General features: G+C 30.1%; 1 non-coding gene across 1 annotated transcript; it reads left to right on the forward strand.

The window, feature by feature from the left end:
• The first annotated feature begins 11,924 nt into the window (after positions 1 to 11,924).
• Trnal-aag (transfer RNA leucine (anticodon AAG)) lies at positions 11,925 to 12,006 on the forward strand. The gene has a single exon. It is a non-coding gene; the product is annotated as a tRNA-Leu (tRNA).
• Positions 12,007 to 13,648: the final 1,642 nt, after the last annotated feature.

Below are 13,648 nucleotides of genomic sequence, written 5' to 3' on the forward strand. Positions count from 1 at the left end.
TTTTCAGGCACTGGATAGTTAACAGTAATTAATAATCTACAATTAAAAACAATATTAATGAAGAATAATAAGTTATGTTGTATTGAGTTGTTTTTAAAATTTAGGAAATTTAATTATTTTGTTTTCATTGTTATTACTCTGGAAGTATAATAGAACCTTATACAGCTTGTGAAGTTGTCTTGCGGCTTGTATTGTTAACGACTGAAAAGACGATGTTTCAATTATTTCGACATTGTATCTTTTCTAGTTACCTAATTTATTTGTTGGAAGTCTAAGAGGAGATAGGTCTAGTCAACGTTTTATGTTTTATTAGTGATTGCTACATTACTTTAAAATTACTTACAGTAATTATAAATAATATAGAATCTATTTTAGAAAACATTACAATTTATTAATGCCCTCAAAGATAAAATTTTAAATTTTTAAAAATCTTTTCAAAACACAGGCTCCATTAAATTTTCGCAGTATGATCCTTCGAGTCGCGACCTTCGATCATCCTACTTTCGAACATAATCTGTTAATCTGATAATTATCTCCGCTAACAATGACGTACATTTTCTAATGACGTCACGTTCTTTGTTGTATCTGGTATTCCTTGACAAACACATTATGGTAACGTATTTCAGATCAATGATACGTCAAAGAAAGACTGTACAGCAAAAACAATCTTTTGGTTTTCATTAGCCCTCGTTTAATCAATTGTAATTAAATTGGATTCGGAAGCAGATGAAACTTCGAAAATATTCGTTGTCATTTATCTTATATGGCATAATAATAATAATCGGTTTGATTTTATTGTAAAGATTTTGTAATTTTTTTTTATTTAAATTTGTTGTTTATTTAAAATTGACCTTGAAATTGATTAATAGTCCTTTTATAAGATAATCACCATCTTGTTATTTCCTTTAGTCTATGTTGCCTCTCTAATGATTGCTCATAAAATAGTACTTTGGAGACTTAAAAAAAAAAAAATTTCTGAACCAGGCACTCATAAAATTAAACAGCCTTTTTTATTTATTTTAAAAATAATAAAAATATATTGTTTGTTTAGTTTGATGAAAGTTATAAAAGAATAAAGAAGTTCAATTAGTTGGCTCAATATGTAAATGAACCACAGCTAGGCTATACTACCTATAAATGTAAAAAAATTATCATATATATCTTGATGGTTTCTACATTTTTATTTTACACTAAAAAAAGAATGCACAGTCTTAAGAAGTTTAAGTACATTGAAATAATCGTTAGATATAACGCTAGTGATTACGAAGAGAGCGGTATAAGCCGCCGGCTCAAGGCACCAGTCTCTTCGGAGCCGTCAGTCCTAATTCCAACGCTGCAAATTGTTTTTTATGCAATTGCCCTTTAGAATTCAAATGTACAATACAATGAAACCGTTAAAAGTAGATGATCATTTCAGGAAATTCAATTTTGTTTGTTATACAAAGTTGTCACAAGTTATTTTCGATCGTGGCATTCTGTTTAATATTTAACATGTCTTAATCGTTCGCTTCAAATAAAACCTAACGCCACACCGTACCTCTTAAGTGAATTTGATAATGATTTTTAAGACGAGTCGAAATAATCATTAACTATTTTTTATTATAACGAATACGTTATAAACTCTTCTTCTGACATAAATTCTTCCCAAATAATTATTTGCGGTCATAATACTGGTTTATGTACTTAATATTTAGTAATAGTGAAAAGAATCTATCTGAAGGCATATATTTGATAGAAAATATTTAAAGTACATTATTAACGAATATTATTAATATTTAAATAATATCTTTAACACGCGATTTCTAAGTTAAGAACACAGATTAGGAGCATTCGGTCTTAAACGTTACCAACGAGACATGGATAGAGGCGTATACAGACGTAGAAATTAAGTCAGATGTCCATACTGATGAAAATGATGTTTATTAAAAAACAAATACAGCACTAATATTATATACGCGTGTCTCAAGAAGTGAGTATCCTTTTAAATAGGGCTCGTCATACAATTTAAAATGTATATTTCTTCAGTCAATGGACCACCGGTACATTAATTTTCAGATTTGGTCAATGAAGAACGGTGTCGATGGTATGATATTCTAAGATACAAACTGGATACGGTCGGTGATTGGACTTCAAGTCTTTTCATATTTGATATTCGGTATAGTTCAGGCCCTTAGTCGGCGGTGATGTATTGTCTCGTGTGTTTAATTTCTTGGCCTCAGGTTACATGTTAAGTTCTCATTAGTAAACATTTTATATTATCTGGTTTTATTAGCGTTTTATGAAGACTGTAAATTCCCAATTAGCTGATTTATTTCGGATCATTAATGTTTTAGTTACACTGGATGTGCACTATTTCACTTGTACAGGTTATTTGTATTTGAGTACGTTTTTTTTAACCATTGATATCAAAATTGGTGATATATACCTATCTATTTAAAACGGTGTTTTTTGGACATTATTTGTTCCTTTCTCGACATGTTACTTGTTTGTAGTATTGTTGTAATGAATGTACGAGTATATATTGGGTTGGCAACTAAGTAATTGCGGATTTTTATTAGAAAATTTTTTCATGGAACTAAATAACTTTATTCTGTAATGTATTGCCCATTTTGATTTATGATCTTTCAGGCAGCATCATAATACCATGTTCATAAATTTTTGCCATTCAAAGAGTTTTGTAAATATCGAAACAAAAAGTAATCAGATGGTGCAAGGTCAGGACTGTATGGTGGATGTGACAAAACATCCCAACCAAGCTCCAATAATTTTTGGCGAGTGGCCAAAGATGTGTGTGGCCTTGCATTGTCATTATGGAATACAACATTCTTTCGATTCGTCAATTCGGGCCGCTTTTCTTCAACTGCATTATTTAATTTCGTTAATTGTTCAATGTAGACATCTGAATTGATCGGTAGATTGGGTGGCAAGAGTTCATATTAGACAATTCCTTTGTAATCCCACCAAACGGATAACAAAACCTTTTTTTGATGAATTTTGCTTTTGATGTGGTTTGACTTGGTTCACCTAGCCTGTACGATCTTTTTCGCTTGATATTGTTGTGAACAACCCATTTTTCATCGCCAGCTATCAGTCGTTTTAAAAATGGATAATTTTCATTACGTTTCTTTAGCAAATCACAGCTGTTTATGCGTTGCGTTGAATGCGTTTCTTGCAGTACGCGAGGAACTCATGTATCGAGTTTTTGAACATAAGCAAGTTGTTTTAAGTGATTTTCAATACATGTATGTGATACGTGAAGCTTTTCTGCAATCTCACGTATAGCACTGTGACGATCCGAATCGATTTTTGCTTTGATTAGGGCGTCATCAACTTCAATTGGACGACCGTTTGCCATCTTTGAGTGAAAAATCACCAGTACGAAATTTGGCACACCAGTTTTCACACTGCCTTTCTTTTAAGGCTTCGTCGTCATAAACAGCACATAACTTTTTATGAGCTTGTGATGCGTTTTTCCCTTTGCGGAAATAAAAAAGCAAAATATGACGAAAATGTTCCCTTTGATAATCCATTTTTTAACGAAGCCAAACGAAAACTAAGCAACCGATCAAAATTTTTTTTTACTGATTTACAGCTGAATTGCCAACTATCAAATAACAAAATTTGTTTTACATTTGTACTACGTCTAGAAACCTTAAATTTCAACTAAAGCCGTCTGAGTGAAATCCGCAATTATTTAGTTGCCAACTTATTATATGTAAAATAAGGTCTTGCTACTTACTTTATATTTTATAACTAAAGAATTGGTGTACCGATTTGGCTGAAAGTTTGTGGGGAGATAGCTTAGAACCCTTGAGATGGGTGTAAGTTGCTTTTCAAACCGCTCGAATGATAAGTAAAAAAACAATTAATAATATCCAAATAGGGCTTACATCGGAGTAAATAGATAATGGAAATTTCCCGGGGCAGCTCTACAATTCAAATCCTCTAGTTGAAATAAGTCGCTGGCAAAAGCTAGTAGGTCATATAAAAACGTTGCCATCTCCAGTTTAAATTGTCGACACGTTTAGAATTAAATTTAAACACTTTGTTTGATAACATAATTACAAGATTGCTTTATGAAGTAAAATACACGAAGTTTGTTACTCAATAAGTTGTTATGTTTAACTGTAATCGTATAACGATGTTAATCATTCTGATTTCTATTAGTTGAATTGTCAAGTTCAAAATTTATCCTCTTAATAAAAAATCTCCAAAAATAAGATAATTACTTAGCGGAATAATTGTAAGGTTATAAAAAACTTTTACCATTACACCGTCATGATACTTTCACAACAAAGATTATGTTTGTAAACAATTTCTGTGAGATTTGTAATATAATTATTAAGGATAATAGCAAATAAAGGGTAGTAATTTTCATATTACCCTTTGTTGTCATTGTCAGACACTTAACCCTTTCTAAAACTTCCATTAATATAACCAAAGAAGAACACGTTCCTTAATATCATTAATAAGTCACATATTGTTGCTTTATGACAAACCAACTGTTGACCATCGTTTTGTCGTCTGGTAATTAAGTTTTATTAAACCGAATTTATTACAGACACAAAGTTTATTTCTTTTTCTTTTGAAACATAGTTCCAGGTCCGCAAACGTAACGTCATCCTTTGGCTGAAAAGTAGACATTTTTACGGCTCTAATTAATTATGGAAATAAATTTTAATTATATGCATTGGAGACGGGATATCCTCTGCATGGAAACAGTAGGAGAAACATTATTTGAAAGTCATTGTCCCTTGAGAATATAATGCGTGCATGTGTTCTGTGTATGTATATAATATAAACGTGTTTGTTATTTCATTTTAGTATGTATTATGTGGAGGAGCACTGTCACACTTTACTCGACTATTTCTTTTGTATCAACTAAACAAATAGCAACGTCGGTTCAAACTTTGTTATCTGAATGTTGGAAAATATAACGACATGGTTAAATACGTCTCCGTTTGAACTAATATATTTAATTAAAATTAAATTTTTAATATTATTTCAGTATCCCATTTATCATATCCTAAATATGATATTTGTAAAAAAAATGTTAACTCTTACATTTCGGAGAGTAGGAGGAATTATAATTGCTTTTCAATAAATCATTTTAATTTAACATTATAAAATGGGTTAATTTAAAAGGGGTGAAATACTATTAAATATACATATGAGAAGTTTTTATATTCTCAATACATGAGAACTGCTGTGCCTAAAAGTGTAGAGTTTTAACTTTTTTTCTGTTCTTTAACTATTGCTTTGTATTCATAACCAAAATCACCGACATCAAGTTATTCAATTTACTTATTTTTCTAGACAAGTAATTCTCGCAACAAGCTTTATAATGTCAATCATATAAAATTAGCAATGACGCCATAAGTAGATAGAAAAAGGTTTAAATAAAAAAAAATTTTTTCGATTTAGTACTCGAATAAACCTTATGGCAAAAAAGAGGAAAAGTGTGATGTATTATTTTTTAATTAAATTTAACATCATTCCTAAAATGAAAAGTATGTTAAGGAAAATTTAAGTGGAAAGGGCCTGCTTTTAATTTTGTATATTTTTTTGTAATCGTTACGAAGAAAAAAAGTTTTTTAGACTGTTCAATTAATTATTAAAAAGGTTTATAATGTTTTAAGATCTTCTGTTCGAGCATTTTGAACTTATATATATAGTTATATGTAACTACGTATCGATTTATTTCTTTAAATTGTGTAAATTTAATTATTATAATTTTTACTTAAACAAAACGTATTTTCTTACAGGCGTTTTGAATAGATGTTATAATAAGATTTGTTAAAATGTCAATATTTATTAAAAATTTAATTAAATTAATAATATTTCTTTGTGACATTCAAGGTCTTATTTTTGGACACCTTGAGTAACAAATACACAATATTATAAGTCACTAAAGAGAAAATAAAATAAAGAAAAGGCATATCGAGGTGTGCCCTACGGCGGATCTTATAAAAACATTTCGCTGAGAGGACGAAAATAAATCTAATATTGTTATTTCTCTGTTCATTTTCTTTGTTTTCTTTAAAGTATAATGTAATTTTTCGAATAAATAGTGTGAAGCCTAGACACACATATATATAAGTAGCAACTGAATCTTTTCTGTTATATTGTGAGTGTCTCTCAACATCAAATATCGCATAACTATTTGAATGCATCTCGTTGAAAAGTATTTCTTATAATACTCTATTACTGCATACGGAACTATTGTAGTAATTCTGCTATATCTAATCCCGTCGTATCTCACCGTGGCGATGAGGATAACTGTTAGTTGTTTTCGTGGCTAAATCGATAGGAACGCTAGGTCGTGCTGGATGCTTGCGAGAGCCCAACATAATCAGACAGGTCAATGATCCTGTCCGGCGGGTAGGCAGTTATGGATTTTTTTTCATATTAATATATCCCCTTATTTTTAGGGTTGTAATTATATATTAATGTTTCAAGCAGAAAATTATAGATGTACTGTATTAAGATCTTGTATAAACTACTAATTAAAGAGTTCATACGTTACGAACTATCAAATCAGAGTCTCCGTTCATTCATAATATTATAATATTTTTATCTGTGTGTTACATTTATTATATTACCTTTATTTTCGAATATATACACGAAAGAAAAAATCAAAGCAAATCATGTTAAACAAGGACTTCTATACCATAATAGGATGGATTTATTTTTATTAATATGCTTGCAGAAATAATATTTGCCTTTAAGTAGAACTGAATAAAAACATATTTAATATATTTCAGGCGAATAAAACGAATAGGAAGGATAGTTTTTTTAGGAAAGTATTTATATTTAGGATATTTTCGTTAATAATATAATAAAAGCGGAATTAACTCTGTGTAAAGTATTGATTTAATTAGCGTTAGATTTTTAGTTTTAAATTTTGAAGTTTTGATGTTCACGCGGACGGGGTTGCGGGCGAAAGCTAGCACAATAAATTGTGATTGTGTCACGGTATTTAATGTTCCTATTTACAATAAATAATTTTAAACAAAAAAATTAAAAAACGTTTTCTTTATCATTTTTAATTCGGCTATTTTGTGAATTTAAAATTTTACATCACTCAATAGAAATATAATTTTGCCGTCGTATGACACCCCGCGGTGTTGATAAAATATTTTGTGAGATAGGTGACGTTCACTAGACGGTGTATTAAGTCACGGAATTACGTCCTATGTTCACGTTATAAATGACTTCGGTTTAAATTAAAACGAATAAAAAATATATCTCAAAGGCTGTTAAGTTAAAATTTGAAAGTAATTATGAATTTAAAGAAAAAAAAACGTCATTCTGATATCAGCGAAGTAAATTAATTCTAATGTCAAACTATAAATTTATGTATTTATGTACAATGTATTAGGAAAAGAGTTATTTTCTGGTAGTGGTTCCAAATAGGAACGAGTAGATAGTTTTACTTAAAATAAAGTAATTAATATAAAATATAATTGTAACAGTGCTTTTGTTTGTGACATTTGAAAAAAAAACGATGATTCCGGATATACTACAGGATTTATGATATTAAATTCGAAGTCAGCCTGTGGACAAGCCAGGCCGTAGCGTGCTGTTTGATAAACTACAGACTACTAGCTCGTGGATTCACATATGTACCGAGATTAAGCCACGTAGTTAAATTTAAAAATCCTAATATTAATATAGAAGATGTTTGCAAGTTGTTGAACACCTGGGATCTTTTCATCAAAAATATAAAATCCCATATTCATGATTACACCGCAAGACCTCAAGACACACTTAGAAGATTCTGCATTCGTTATTTATTCCGAGCAGTACGCTAAAAAATTAAGAAATCTTTGTCGGGCGATGACAAATAACAAGACCTACTGACAGCAACTTTTGTCTCGTCTAGCCACTATCACTGTTGTTTTAAAGTAATCGAAATATAAATATCTTAATCGCGTACTTTATCTGAAACACGTAGTTTTTTTTAGACATTTTAATGGAATCCTTTTAACAAAAAGTGGGTTATTAATATGTGAATGATAAATAATATTTACTGTACATTACTATTATTACTATTTATTAACAAACGTCTTATATATATGGATCTGGATTTATTAAAGACGTGTCTCGTATAACCGCCAGTCTCGTAATCTTGTGTCTGGATGTAACAAAACTAGTGGATATTATCAGAACGGACAATATTGTTAGAAAATATAATTGAGTATTTAATATGTACCTATTTTAATACTTTTCTCACATTACACAATATTCTTTTAATAAAATAAAATCAATACAAAAAATTTATACCAACGGGCTGTAAGGGTTCACATCTGACTTTAGCAAAATTTATGTGTAATTAGTCACAGTATCGTAAGATGTTCTACAAGAATTTAATCAATCGTTCGCGGTCTTTACACTGTGCGCCAGCGCAAGGAATTGTAATTATTCCATTACTAATCTTATTATCAAATAAAACACATAGTGCCCTCGTTTTCATGTATATACTGTTCCTTATTTTTTCGCCCTTTCCCAATTCTCGCCTATGATTAAGTGTCACAGGATATTCCAAATGCCGTCAGCGTAAGTGAGTATTTCGCGTTGAAAGTGTCTGATAAATGTGAATCGTAATTGTAACTGAGCGGTCAATAAAACTTTAAAACCATTTTCATGCTTGAAATTTTATTTGCTAATTGCATAACATTTTACTTAACATAATAAAATTTAATTAATATGTTTATAAAGATATATAATTATTTTAAAAGAGAATATTGGATAAAGTACATGAGCTTAAAATGTTATATTTTTATGAGAGTAAATTAATTCTATGTTGTTGACTAGCCTGAAGGCTTCTGTTATAAGAGGTTTTTAAAATTAATAAGTAATAGGAATTTTATCTAATATCAAATTAAAAATCTTTCTCCCTTTTAAGTTTCAGGAGTGCTCTCCATAAAGCTTCAGATTTTTGTACACAATATAACAAAGTGTTAGAAGACAAAGTAATACATTTGCTATGTATTTTTCCTCCTTTGCTAAAAGGTAAATCGTTCTCACATGTGACAGGATCATTCCGTGTTAATGAACTCATTGTAATTAAAATATTTATAATGATCACGTCCTCTCTCTGAACTTTCTGTATTCAGAACTGAAGTCTTATCTCTTAATAAATGCTAAACAATTAGGATGACTCTACCAAGTAAAGCGCGTAACTTTCTGTAAAAGTCGGAATGATTATAAAAACATGGATGGATGCGTTTGGAAAATGTTTATTGTATTAAGTTATATTGTTAATTATTGAAATGTTAAAAATGAAACTGTTGATATTGAGTTTTCTTAGTAAACATATTAACTACTGAAACACTTACAGTTAAGTAAATCAAGTCGTAAATGATACTATTGTAGGGACGTAAACTCCCAAATATTAGGAAGTGATACTTTTTATTCTTATTTTTAATACATCTCTATCAACACCGATTATTATGAGCGTACAATTAATTAGTTGGTTCTTACTAGCTCAATGTGTTTGATAATTTTTGCGAGGCTGGCAAGCTTACTTTAAAAAACATTGTGTTAGTCTGCTCTGCCGCTTAGCGCACGATAATGCCATCTTTACTGTTTATAAACTTTTATGACAGGTGAAGTAGGACGGAAGAATGTCGACCAAATCTTTATTGGATGCTACTTCTCCCTTTCAGGGAGCTTAGTTACAGCGTTGATTAACTCTTTTGTTTGCGACACTATCAATACCAGATCTCAAATTCGAGCTTAACTGACGTCTGCTTATAGAAGCAGGGTAAGCCGACGTCGAGTCCAGTACTTACAAAGCAAATCTCCAGGAGGGTAACTTATCTAATATATGTGGTAAAATAAGACAGGCTTGTCATAAACATGCATCTATTATTATTTTAATATAAAATAGATTATAATGTGATTTTGTTTTTCTTAAAGTAGTTTTCTTTTTCACAAATGGAGATAGGTTTAATTTAATTCTGAGTGAATGAATTAGTTTCGATTTAAAAAAATGTAAACAATAAATATAGAAACTTTATTACTAAAATTACGACATTGTTATCGTTTAGACGTAATATATCTTTACACGCAATTGAATTGGAAGATAAGCTAGTTAATGTAAGAGGAGAGCGTTAAGAAAGTTAAGACAGAGATATAAATTAGTGAATAAGTGAGAAAGAGTTATGTTTTGAATATTATTGCATGGGAGAGAAAACCAATATATATATATATATATATATTAAATTTCACAAAAAGTTGATATTAATATTTACATATAAATAAGACATTTATAAAATTTATATGAGTGTACATTATATGAATAATAGATGTAGATAAAGATTTTAATTTAATTATGTCGTTTAAAGCACACTCGCTTTTTATTGAACTTAGGTCCAAATATAAGCAAAAGAAGTTTGACACGGATACGAATTGTAAAATTTGCACTGACTTTTGATAAATTTTATTTTGTAGCTACGACAATCATAAATGGTCGTTTGAATTAACGTGCTAATTACATTTGAATTCAAACCTAAAAAATACGCGAATGTATATGGATAATATGTTCCTTTTAAGAAATTTAAATACAAAAAATATGAGTGTGTTAATATTTTAAACCTTTAAAACAAAAATAGAGGACTTGAGAAAATGTCTGTCAATACAGCGTTACTACACTAAATATCTAATTTATAAGTCATAGAAACTCAGTTGCACAAATCGCAATAAAAAATATATTTTTGTGAATTTGATCAACAGACAGACGTATGAAAAATATTATAAAATAAGACTTTTATTTTTTATATAATGTATTATAAAACTAAAAGGCTATATTTTGGTTCAGAAAATTTATGATCGTGTTTAAGAAATCTTTGTATGCCTGTGTACACGATAATGACGAAATTTATTCCGCAGGCTACTATAGGAGGAAAAAATGTGGACAGAACACATTTTATATTTATATATTTTAACTTCTTTAAACAATAGATTACAGAAAAAGTAAAAGAGTTACACGTATGTATGTCCAAAAAAAAAACACAGCATCAAATTATGACTCAATTTATCGTAGGATATTCATTCGATTAATAATTTAAAATTTTATAAAATAGTGTCCAATCGTATGCAGCGTGATCGACAGAAGCATTATCTTCATTTTAATATTGAATCTCTTTAAATTCACTTTAGATAACTTTATCGCAAATCTGAGCAGAAATAAGTTAAATCAGGAAACTTTCATACTTAGTGATTGCTTTATTAGTAATATAATATTTTTTACAGTTATTGAAAAATGTCATACGTTATGTTGTGTTTCGGGGACAAAAAATATTGAATGAAAAGAATCTTTATTAAATATTGAAAAATAAATTCGATTCGTAATAAAAAAAAATTACTAAAAAACACATTTTTGTTAATTTTTTCAATTATTTTATTTGCTTTCAGCTTTGTTAGCTTAGCTTTCATTATTTTGTATTTGCTCTTTATTGTTTGTTCAAAGTATAATGTTGTCAAACATTTTCTAGACTAAAATCGTATTTAAAATGTAAAAACCAGTTATGTATTTTTAAAAGATAACATACAAAACATTTTAAGCTTTCCTTGACTACGTCTCTTGCCAGTCGTAACAATTATATTATCATTTTTCAGTTGTTATTAACATTAACAAAATAAAATATATTAGAAGTTATGTGGATGTAAAAGCATAGCGTGGAAGTCTAAGGCGCTAGTTTAAGGCAACTAGGTCATTCGGAGGCGTGGGTAATGGCCGACATAATCTTGTAATTTTTTACAAAGATTCTGTTAAATTTCTTCTTATATATCTGGACCAGAAGTCATAATGGGTTAAGACATTGATTTACCATTAACACGGAAACTGAACACGTAGTCAATAAAGTTTTAATAGACCCTTTGTTTTGTATGTATGAATGATTTATAATAAGGAACGTGGTAGCGTGGCCGAGCGGTCTAAGGCGCTGGTTTAAGGCACCAGTCTCTTCGGGGGCGTGGGTTCGAATCCCACCGCTGCCATAACTATATGATAATCAAATTTTTACAGAGGAAATTTCTGAAACATAATTTTTTTTAAAGTAAATTTTGTAGTTTTAACAAATTATACTGTTAAGGTGTACAAGATTGCTATTTTCTTGGTGATAACACATCAAATACGAACGAAATTTAATTCTAAATGAAAATAAAACAAAGTCAATAACAAAAAATACATAGTAATTTTAGGGGCCCCTTAAACCTACACTTGGGTTGCCAGTCCCAGGTACTGTTGAAGCTTCTCTCCCTGCAACGCGATGGACTCGGTACTCGCACTGTGAATCCATGGAATGCTGAGAGGTTTCAAAAAAATGTTAACAGATTTGTTTAAACGATGTTTTTTTTTTATAGAGCCTAGTTATAGTCAAATTACTGCAGCTCGTACATGGGCTGGCTCGACGGGGAAATACCACCCTCTTACACAAGACCGGCGTGAAGGCTCCTTAATGGCTGTGTTTCGTCCGATAAGTGAGAGAGCCGGTTGCCCTTTCCCTTTTCCTAACCCTTCCCTTTTCCCTCCCTCTCCCACTTTTTCATCCCCCTCATCCCTAATGGAGGGTGGTAACACATCCGCAAATCTTTGTAGCGGATGTCCATGGGCGACGGAACTACCTCCATCAGGTAGGCCGTATGCTCGGTTGCCCCCTTTAGCATAAAAAATATATATAACTTATTATAAAACATTACAACAAATGTATAAGTTCTTAAATAAATTCAAAGTTATCATATTGATGGATCGACCTAATATGCATTGTTATTTTTAAAATATTCATACACTCTGTTCGTGTTACAATTTACATCTAATATATATGTTTTGTTACTCTGTGACACTTGTATTGTTATATATAATCATTATGTGTTTTTATTTTTATACTTCTCAATATTAGCCAAACATAATCGTTTCTCAATATAAGGATTTGTAAATCTGATAAGCTCCAACAGAAACGTTTTCTTTACAATTTAAGCGTCGTCTAGACATTAGTCTGCCCGCTTATACCAGTTTATTTATAGATATTAAAATGTGATGTTTTAACGTATTTTCGTAATTCGTTCAAAATCAAAGCTCCAATCAAATTAAAAACATCATTGTAATATTAAGTATTCGATGGGATTTTTTTATCGTTTGCCTTAATCTTTCTGTTCATACAAAAATATGCTCAAGTGAAAAATTTTCCTGTCATCGAACTCTGATAATTGAGTGGGACGTATCTAAGTCGCGTTCTGTAGTCTTTGAATTCAATATTGAAGTCCTTTATAAATAGTCTTATAAATTGATATGGCAGTACGACACATGCAAATGAAGTAGTGTCTATCCCATATTATATTTATTAGACACTAGTATGAGATGGCTTAAGACTATAGCATAATTTTAGTTTGTCTGGCCATAAATACTGTCACTATGTATGTACCATAATACTATCAATTGTAATTTTTTTGTAGCATTAAAATTCAATGTGTCAAATTTATTTTTTTAATACCATTCAAACGCTTAATTTAAATCATGTTTGTGTACCAGGCGGTTGATTTCCTCTCGACACAGAAGTATGCTAGTCTAGAACCGTGTCGTGCATTTTGAAAGAAGAATTAAGACCTGTAGGCCATAATTACAACAAGGGGGTAAAATCGA

The sequence above is a fragment of the Danaus plexippus genome, chromosome 8 (genome assembly GCF_018135715.1).
Source record: "Danaus plexippus chromosome 8, MEX_DaPlex, whole genome shotgun sequence".
Classification (NCBI taxonomy): domain Eukaryota; kingdom Metazoa; phylum Arthropoda; class Insecta; order Lepidoptera; family Nymphalidae; genus Danaus; species Danaus plexippus.